A 10,777-nucleotide genomic window follows, 5' to 3' on the forward strand; every position below is an offset into this window, starting at 1 on the left:
CATCCGGAGTTCGTTAATTTCCGTAAAAATTTTTTTATTTATTTACTTTTGTTTTAAACTGGAAGATGTATGTACGTGTATATGGGATCTTTATGAAATGTATGTATATGAAATGAACATGTGAGTATGTGAAAGAGAGAGAGAGAAAGAGAGACAGAGTGAATGAAGGGGTGTGTTGTCATGTATAGGTACATACTTCAGTACATATGCATACATCTTTTTTTGTATGTACGTGGGCATGTGTGTGTGTGTGTGAGAGAGAATGTGTGTGTGTGTGAGTGAGTGAACATGTGTGTTCTCATGTATGTGTAAGTGGCACACACACTATCTCTCTCTCTCACACACACACACATCCATTTCATTTACACGGTCATACATCATTCACTTTCTCCTCTCTTTCAATTTAAAACAAAAGTAACAGGTGATTTTCAGGATAAAAATTGTTTAAAAAAAAGCCTTCTACTCATGTAAATTGATTACTATTGTTCGAATAGTTACAGTTAAATAAGTTCAGAAGTTAGGTTAAATATATATACATGCACAAGTACCGTGAATTCCCATTCTATACACTGGCAAATAATTCCGTGAATACTTTATCAGGCAAGGCTGGATAGTAAGTCTAGTAATGACTAAATTTTTCAGTATTTTCCAAATTAATTAAAACAACATTTCAACAGAAATCTGACAATAAAGAGGATTATAATTACAAAGTTATTTTACTAACTTCTTCATTATTTTCAAAATCAATTAAATGAAAAGCAGTGTATTTCAACAAAAATATTGAACAACTGATTTTCAAGGGATGCTATTCTACAAAATAAAAGAAGTGCCATGTTTTATTGTGGAGGGAGCCTGTGGAAGGGTTAGATCCAGGAAGACATAGGATGAAGTGGTGAAATATGATCTTTAGTTCTTGAGTCTCACAGAGGTGTTGACAAGTGACTGAGACTTCTGGCGATTTACTTTGCTTGAGAAGACTTGTCAAGCCAAGTGAAATCGTAGTCATGGCCAGTGCTGGTGATACATAAAAGGTACCCAGTACACTTTGTTGAGTGGTTGACATTTGGAAGGGCATCCAGCACTAGCAACCAAGCCAGAACAGATATTGGAGCCTGGTGCAGCTCTCTGGCTTATCACCTCCAGTCAAACTGTCTAACCACTGCCAACATGGAAATCAAACATTAATTGATGATAATGAACTCAATATAGGCACTGTGCAAAATTTTGTCGTAAAGGTGATGTCTAGAGGTGAGCCAAAAAACTATTCTTTTAAGCTTGTTCTTTAAAACGCTTTCTAAAACCACCATGTCACCCAGAATTTGTGGTGTGGAAAACAAAAGACATAATTTCTTCAATGTAATGTGGTGCAGGCATGGCTGTGTGGTTGAGCAGCTTTCTTGGTTTCAGGTTCAGTTTCACTACACAGCACCTTGGGCAAGTGTCTTCTGCTACAGCCCCAGGTCAACCAATGTCATATGAGTGAATTTGGTAGACAGAAATTATGTGGAAACCTGTGCATGTGTGTGTGTGTGTATGGTTACTGGTGCTGGTTTGTTTAGGCTCCTGCAACTTTGTGGTTTTGCAAAGGAGATTGATAGAATAAGGCCCAGACTTAGATAAAAAAGAAATAAGTACTAGAGTTGATTTGCTTGACTGAACCCTTCAAAGTGGTGCTCCTGCATGGCCACAATTTAATGACTGGAATAGATAAATGGTAAAAGATTAAGTTTCTTGGATTGCTTCATGTACTGTCCTTGTCTGTGTAGCAGCTGTTGTATCTTCAACTGCAAGTACAGCTAAGAATTTACCATTTCTTGCATTGATTAAACCTGAGATGATTATAACCAATTTTTCTGCTGGCTTACCTCTTCAATAATATAAAAGATTTTACTGCCAGTATGTCACTTTCTACAGCCCAGTGTTGACACACACCCTGTGAGTGGAATTGGTTTGATGAAAACTACATAGATACCCATCAGGTGGGTTGTACCTGTAATTCAAGAGGTACAGCCTTGTCACACACTATGTCACACAGATTCTGTTTGAGAATTAGATTAGGGGTACATATACTTATGAAATACTCAGCCACTTGTATGTTAAATGAGGAGCAGGTAATTCAGTTGATCAAATAGCTGAATCTTTATCATCGAATGACAGAGCTCTATCACCTGTATATTTAACACAGGCTCCAGTCTCTTTTGGCTTGGTTTCTATATCTGGATGCCTTTCCTAACACCAACTACTCCACAGAGTGTACTGGGTGTCATTTACGTGTCACTGGCATGGGTGCCTTTTACATGTCACCATGTCATCAGTACGAGTGCCTTTCATGTGTTGCCAGCACTGGCTAAGAGTTGTCAAGCAGTGGTGGCAGACAAATGTAAGCATGAAGACACACATACATACCAATGTACATATATATGACAGGCTTCTTTCAGTTTCCATTTACCAAATTCACTCATAAGGCTTTGGTTTATGCAGAGCTATAGCAGAGGACACTTGTCTAAGGTGTCATGCAGTGGGATTGAACCCAGAAGCATGTTGTTGAAAAACACACTTGTTACTACAAAGCATGCCTGCATCTAAGTATTTTGTTTTTTAATTTAGGGTATTTTAAAAGTTTTCATTATTAAAAATATGAGTCCCATTAAAAATCATAGATTATAAGGTGTGAACTGGCAGAATCATTAGCATGCTGGGCAAGATGTTTAGCTACATTTCGTCTGTCTTCACATTCTGAGTTCAAATTCTGTCAAGGTCGACTTTGCCTTCCATCCTTTTGGGGGTCGATAAAAGGAGTACCAGTTGAACATTGGAAGTGATGTAATTGACTTACTCCTCCCCAGAGGAGTGATTTAAAAAGATTTTGTGCTACTATTTCTAATGGGCTGAGAGAGCACATAGAAGTTCCCTTGTTGGTTTGATAAGATCCCTGCAGTAGGCTATGTTGTTATGATGGATATTAGATTAGAAAATAGGTTGAACAGTTAATTGATTAGTTTGATTATAGGTGAATGTGTAAGTTGGTCAAACAAATTGGAGTGGAGAGATAGAGTGTGTGTGTGTGTGTGTGTGTGCATGTTGATTGTGGATATGAATACAGCTGAAGGTATGGTATTAATACTTGGTACACAAGGCAACAGGAGAGAGAGAGGGGGGGGGGTGAGAAAAAAGATAGAGAGAGGGAGGAGATACAGGGATTTAGATGTAATGAGAAAGAGAGTGACAAATAGAAAAATGATAGAAAAAAGAGAGGGAGAGAAACATTAGATGTGGATGAGAGAGAGTGACGTAGATAAAAAGATAGAGATAGAAACAGGAAGATAAAGGTTAGAGATAAAGATAGGACAGGGAGAGGAAGAGAGAGAAAGAAAGAGGGGAAGAGAGAGAAAGAAAGAGGGAAAGGGAGAGAAAGAAAGAGGAAAGGGAGAGAAAAAGAAAATAAAGAAACGGTTGGAGAGATGAGTGATTTATGTTAATTTATGTACTTTTAATTAGGGAGTTAAGGAAAGGAACAGGAATTGTAGGAGAATATAAACAATAATTGTCTGGATATAAATAAATAGGGGCAAAGTGATGGTTCATCACTTATTGATATGTTATTACTGTTGTTGTTATTTAGCCCTGGTGAAGGCACATGGCTAAGTGGTTAGGGTATTCAGCTTATGGTCATAATGTCATGAGTTCAATTCCCAGTGATGTGTTGCATCCTTGAGCAAGACACTTTATTTCCCGTTGCTCCAGTACACTCAGCTGGCAAAAATGAGTAGTACTTGTGTTTCAAAGGACCAGCCTTAAAAAAAATAATAATTATAATAATGAAATTATTGTGTATAGTGCTCAGGTGCACTACAACTCATCTAAGGTGCATGTACAGTACATAGAATTATGTACAAAAGTCAGGAAAGTGAACAGTGTATGAGTGTCATGATATACATGTGTGCATGTGTTTGGAGAGTGCAGGATATCAGGTGTAGTAGTTGTATGCTGTCAACTTAATGTGACAGTCCCCTGAAGGGAATAATACTACTGTTGGTTAGACCTAGGAAGCTGCACTGCTTCTTGTTGGCCTTGACACATTTCCTCTGTGTGTGTGTGTGTGTGTGTGTGTGTGTGTGTGTGCCGGTGGTACGTGAAAAACAACATTCAAGCGAGGACGTTGCCAGTGCCGCTGGACTGGCTCCTGTGCAGGTGACACATAAAAACACCATTTGAGCGTGGCCATTGCCAATACCACCTGACTGGCCCTCATGCCGGTGGCACATAAAAGCACCCACTATACTCTCGGAATGGTTGGTGTTAGGGCATCCAGCTGTAGAAACTCTGTTAGATCAGATTGGAGCCTGGTGCAGCCATCTGGCTCACCAGTACCCAGTCAAACTGTCCAACTCATGCCAGCATGGAAAGCAGATGTTAAACGATGATGATGATGATATATATATATATATATATATATATATATATATATATATATATATATATATACATGCATAATGTACTGTTCCGTGATGGTAAGATCAACAAAGAAAGTATTACATCTTGTGAGAGATAAATCTATACTATATTGGAGAAAGCAATTATTAAAGGGTTGATTGCCTGGAAATATTTTTATAAATTCATGTTCTAAACAATTTCCTATAATTTTGATTTCTCAAGTTTATTGAATATTTTAGCTCCAATTTGTCATAAATTTAAATATTGAACTGTGTCCAGTTCATCACAAATTCAAATATTCATTGCGTTCACTGCAGAGTATTCCATTTTCATTTGCAAAGTCTCTCACTTTCTCTTTTAAGTTTTAATTTGCTATTAATGTATATGTAATGTAAAAACATTATTTATTGAATGAAGATTTTTTTAAATACCCATTTAATTCTTGAACATGGGATGATTGTGAGAAGTGCCTAAAAAGTTGGGTAATTACTATTAGAAGACGAGGAGAAAAAAAAAAAGAAGTTACCAACAAGTACTCAAAACTTGTACCTTATTCACAGTTTCCAAACACAACTTCAACAGTGATACACACATACACCAATACACACTCGCACACACACATAGGTACACACACACAAATGAAAAGCAATGAATTGTGTGTGTGTGTGTGTGTGAGTGCGTGCATGTGTGTACGGTTCACTGACAAAACTTCATGCTGCATCATTTTTGTGAAGTTTTGTCAGTGAACAGGTCACAGTTTCAAAGTGACAAAAATATTTTGACACAAATGAAATTTTAATGTTGAAGTGAAACTAACAGTATTTATGTGTTCTTGAATGGTTTACAAACATCTTCCATGCTGCAATTGTTTTTGTTTCAGCACACGATCTCAGATCAAGTCACTTGCTATGCAAGTACATCTCTGTAATTTTTAAAAATCACTGTGGATAAATGCCAGCAATGACCTTCTCAGGCTCTCCAATATTTTATTTTCTAAACAGAAACAATCGGGAGCAGGGAGTGGAGTTGCAATAAATTCATAATTTCTCAAATTTTCTTTTTTATAGCATATAAATGCATTTGTGGGGAAAAAATATTGAAAAACATTAATACATTCGAGAGTGAGAAAGAAACGAGGAGGGTTGTGCTAGAAACATGCTCTTCCCATGGTTTTGAAGTGCAAAAAAAATTGGCCAAAATAGGTTGGAGTGGGATGATGAGGAGGGGGTGTAAAAAAGAAGAGTTTTCGAAACATTTTTCATACAAAGATGCCCCCTTCCCCTACCCAACCCCATCATTTTGAAGGTTGTGGTTTTAATAAAATAGGGAATATCACTGAAAAAATTTTCCCCACAAATTTCTTTATAATCGTAATCTATGCCATTTGAAAGGGATTTGTATAAATTTTCCCTAAAAGATATCTATATTCCTGAAAGTTATTAGGGTAAAAAGTCAGTTCATGTGAATTTTCTGAAACTCCTCTTTCCACCCAGTCACAAAAATTCTTTCCCATAAATCCCTTTACACTCTGAAGCCAAAACATCTAAGTGGTATTTGCAGAAAATTTTGTTAAAATCTATTCATTTTTCTTGATGTTATGAGGCAACAAAGTTGGGGCTGTATACATCTGTAGTAATGCCCTTTTATTTATACGATTTTTTCATTTCATGCTTGTTTCATTCATTGTTTGCAATACTCACTCACTCACTCACTCACTCACTCACTCACTCACTCACTCACTTGCTGCTGCTGCTGAACTGATATCTCTATGTTGCTTTGAGGGGAAGGTAAAACTTGACAAACTGCTTCTCCCTCAAGGGGTTAAACTACAAATAAATAAATAGATATATAAATAAATAAATAAATAAATTGCTGATTTATGCCCTTGCAGCAGTGGTTTAAAATCGAATTGCTTGGTAACTGGTCATGCATTACGACCAAACCATAGTTGTTTCACATGATCAGTCTATTAAGCAACCAATCAGCATCCAACCATCACATGATTCAATCTTCTAGAATTATCTTAATATGACCCATTAAAGGCTGCTTCTGGTGGAAAATAGCTGCAGAATGTTGAGGCAGCTGCATGATGTCTCCATTCCTGCCATAGCCAGACAACCTAGGAATATAGTTAAGATAGAAGATAGACGACAAGAATTTCCATCAACACAAATATAGTCCAATTGTTTTCAGTTATGCTGGGTCAGCCACATGTTGGTGTATCAGTAAGCTTGCAGTAAACTCCAAGCAGAATATCTCTCCCAGTATATAATTGCTATTTGTTATTTGTAAAAGACCAACACAGTTAATAAAACTCTATGTGTAATAATATAATCTTCTGCTAAATGTTTGTGGGTGTCATTCAGTTACTTTTTCACACAGCCCAAGAAACATTTTCATTGATCAACTCAACCAGGGATCACCTAAGACCAGCCAACAAACACGCTCGGAACATTTAATTAATCCATTTTCGCTGACAATATATCAGAATTTTATAATTCAGCTCCTGTACAAACGAAATAAACTGAGATGGCTTAGTTCTCACCTGTTCAGTATCAACAGTTCTTATCTCAGCTATAATCTGACAATTATTCTGTCTATTTATCACCTGCACAAAATAAGCATTTCTACTCTATATTTCATATACACACATGCGCACGTGTGCACACACACACACACGCATGCGTGCACTCACACACATACACACACACACACCCAGAGTCCTTATCTCTATTTACATTTACATTGATCTATTTCTCCCTCCTCTCACGCTTTCTTATCTCCTTGTTTTCCCCATTCTACCTTTATTTACACCTCTTCATTTATATCTACATTGACCTCTCTTTATCAACATTGATCCCTCTCTCTCTTCATTTCTACCTACATCAATGTTTCTCTGCTTCTCTCATCTCCATGTTTTTCCCTTACTGTCTCTGTATATACATTTGCATCAATCTCTCTCTCTCTCACTTTCTTTGCTTTTCTTGACTGCCTCTACATCTCACTCTCCCTTATCTACGTTTTTCTCTCTTTCTCTCCATCCCCATTTACGTTTCTTTGTCTCTTCTCTTTCTGCTTTTCTTGACCGTTTTTACATCCCCATCTCTCTCACCTCTGTCTGTCTGTCTCTCTGTGTGCATATCTTTCTTAACTTCTTGTCTCCTCTTCCTCCCTATTTCAGCAACATAAACCTTAGCAAGGCAAACTACACCAAAGACAGAATTACCTTTAAAGTCCAAGGTTACAGGCAGTCTGAGGAAATAAAAGCAATGCTCCTTGCATGGAACTTAGCAGAAGGATCATCATCAAACAATCTAATTTCAGAAACCCTGAACAGAGTTGTTTCTCACAGAACCATGGCTCAGAAAGGAACTCGAGGCAGTTCAACAATGCTACACCAGGAAGATTGCATCAATGGAACAGCTGAGCTACTAGAAAAGTCTGAAAGAATTGTGACTCTACTTCCTGGAGTGAAGATGGGAGAGTTATATTGTGATATACATATGGAAGATCCTAGAGGGGTTAGTATCAAACTTTGACATTGAGAGTCACACCAGCCCTCGAATTGGATGTCACTGCATTGTTCCAAAGGTCATTCCCATCCTGTCTAGAGTGAGGTCCAGATGAACCTACATCACTGCAAGAAACTCAAAAGAGGGTATCAATAACAAATTCCCTCCTTCACAAGAAACCAATCACAATAAAATGGCCATTGGTAAGGTGACACTACAGGCAAAGCTTTTAGGCTGAAATACCTAAACGAATAATAGAATAGGATGCTGTGTGGTAAGAAGTTTGCTTCCCAACACATGATTTCTGTTTCAGTTCCACTGCATGACACCCTAGGTGAGTCAAGTGTCTTCTACTATAGTCCTGGGGCAACCAAAACCTTGTGAGTAGATCTGGTAGATGGAAACTGAAAGAAGTTTGTTGTGTATGTATGTATGTATGTATGGATGGATAGATGGATGTATGCATGTATGTATGTATGTACGTATGTATGTATGTATGTGTGTTTACACACACACACAGGGTATTCAGGCTAAATTTGACGATTTTTTGTGTCTCCTTTTTCAGGAGCAATTTGATGTATTGTTGAACTGTCAACAGCATTGGAGAACATAAAGATTATAGACGTAGTTGAGGAAAAGTTAACTGATATGGAGGACTGGAAGTCATCTGAATATTGGAAATGAATTATCTATATCAATATGATACACACCTGGTATTGAAATGCTGACATTATGACTTCTGCCCAATGCCCTGTCAACATTGTAAAGGCTGTAAAATTTGATATGGATAACTGCAACACACTATGAAGCCATAGCCAACAGGAAAGGACACAGCAGGTGTTCTGACTGTGTCCATGATCACAAATGCAGCCTCACATCTCTGAACAGGGTTTTAAACTCAATTCAGAGATAGCTATGAGAAGCTACTGGAGACTGTGTTCTATCCCTTACAGGAGAGGGTAGCTGCTGGAAGGCCATAAATGTATTGGCAGGATTTGGCTTGTTGTCATACCTCCAGAAAGAATCAGAAGTGTTTGTCAGAGAATTTCTATATTACTAGCCACAATTTCTGGCTTCCTAATTCCCCCAATTGTAATCCAATGGATTAATATATGTAGGACATGTTTGAGAAAGACACCAACCACTCTGTCTGTAACATAAAGGCTGAGCTGGTGGCCAAAATCAAGAAGCTGTTTGAAGATCTTTCCAAGGATGCAGTGAGGAACACATGCATTGTGGAGCCATCTTGTGGCTGTGGTGGGAGCTGAGGGTGGCTACTTTGAATCAACTATTATTTCCCAGCCATAATCTAGTTGATATTTTTTTTGATTTTTTAAAATATTTTTACTTTTGGATGAGGTATTGTGTCTTCTTTTCCTTTTATGCAAACTGTTAAATTTACTGAACACTCTGTATATGTGTATTTACAGTAATGTAGGATGCAACAAATTTTATTGAACAAAACATAATCCTTTAGGAAATTTTTAAAGTTTATATACTTTTAAAATTTTGTGGCAGAGAATCACTGATGTCAATGTCTGCTCATAAAAAAAGTCATTTCAGCCTACAATGACAACATTTATGTTGACAATGACAAAATTGAAATAGATGATAATGTAATTGATTCAGATGATAATGTATTTGAAGTTGATGTTGACAAAATTGAGGGTGGGCTGAAAAGTTCATAGGCTGGCTATGTAAGAGTGATGCTAGAGTTATGAAGTTTTGCATGCATTAATTTCAACTCTTCTTATTAATAATTGCATTGTTTCATTCCAGATAAACGGATATTTGACTGTTTAAAGAAGACTTCTGTAGTAAGTAGTAGTGGCTTCTCTTGAAAATAGGTCAAATTTGGCAGCATTAGTGTTATCAAGTACCTGCTGAAAAAGGATTTATCCCCAGACAACATTCATACTGACATAGTTGCTACATTAAGGGATGACACTCCAGCTTTATCAACAGTGCAATAATGGTCAGCTGAATTCGGAGGGGAAGGGAGAGTCTTGAAGATGATCCATTGTCTGGATGTCCAGCAACTGCCACCACCAAGAAAAACATTGATTGTGTTCACCACATGGTGATGGATGACAGGCTATTGACTATAAATTGAACAGCCAATGCTATTGACATATCCTGTGAGAGAGTTGAGAATATTCTGCACAATGAACTTGGTGGGATGACGGTTTCTGCTTGGTGGGTGCCACATCTTCTGAGACCTGATAAAAAATGCATCAGGCTGATCACATCACAGGAAAATCTGACATTGTTGGAGGCAGATCCAGCTGGTTTCCTTGAATGTTTCCTGAGCCAGGATGTGTGCTGGATTCATCACTTGGAGCTAGACCTGAAAAGGAGATCCATGTAGTGGAAATGCCCCTCCTCACCTACTCCAAATAAGGTCAAGGTTGTTCCTTCTGCAGAGAAGATGATGGCCTTAGTTTTTTGGAATGTAAGAGGCATTGTGTTTATTGGATATTTTAAGAGAGCTATGCCATCAATGGAGAGTATGATGCCAATTTGCTGAGGCAGTTACCAAAGGCTATCAAGACTAAATGTGCAAGAAATCTGATGAAGGGGCCTTGCTACATCAGGACAATGCTCCAGTATACAATGTCCTTCATTTCAATGGCTGCTGTGCATGACTCACACTTTGAACAGGTTGATCACCCTCCCTATTCTCCTAATTTGGCTCCATCTGACTATCAGCTGTTCACCAAGATGAAAAACCATTTGCTGCAAACCAGCACCACAGTGATGATGACATCATATCTGCTGTTGATGACTTTTCTGACCAACTGGATGAAAGCTTCATCACCAATGGGATCCAA

General features: G+C 37.8%; 1 protein-coding gene across 2 annotated transcripts in view; it reads left to right on the forward strand.

Annotated features, from left to right (window-relative positions):
• Positions 1-10,777, forward strand: part of LOC106870011 (uncharacterized) — a 28,913-nt gene that overhangs the window by 836 nt on the left and 17,300 nt on the right. Inside the window, exon 2 of one of the 2 annotated variants that reach the window (XM_089352407.1) lies at positions 7,616-7,955. The exons of the other annotated variant lie outside the window; for it this stretch is intronic. The gene's annotated coding sequence lies outside the window, so the exon portion shown is untranslated. The remainder of the gene's footprint in view (positions 1-7,615; positions 7,956-10,777) is intronic. 2 annotated transcript variants of the gene reach the window in all.

The sequence above is a fragment of the Octopus bimaculoides genome, chromosome 5 (assembly GCF_046866305.1).
Source record: "Octopus bimaculoides isolate indiv1 chromosome 5, ASM4686630v1, whole genome shotgun sequence".
In the NCBI taxonomy this organism is placed as follows: Eukaryota; Metazoa; Mollusca; class Cephalopoda; order Octopoda; family Octopodidae; genus Octopus; species Octopus bimaculoides.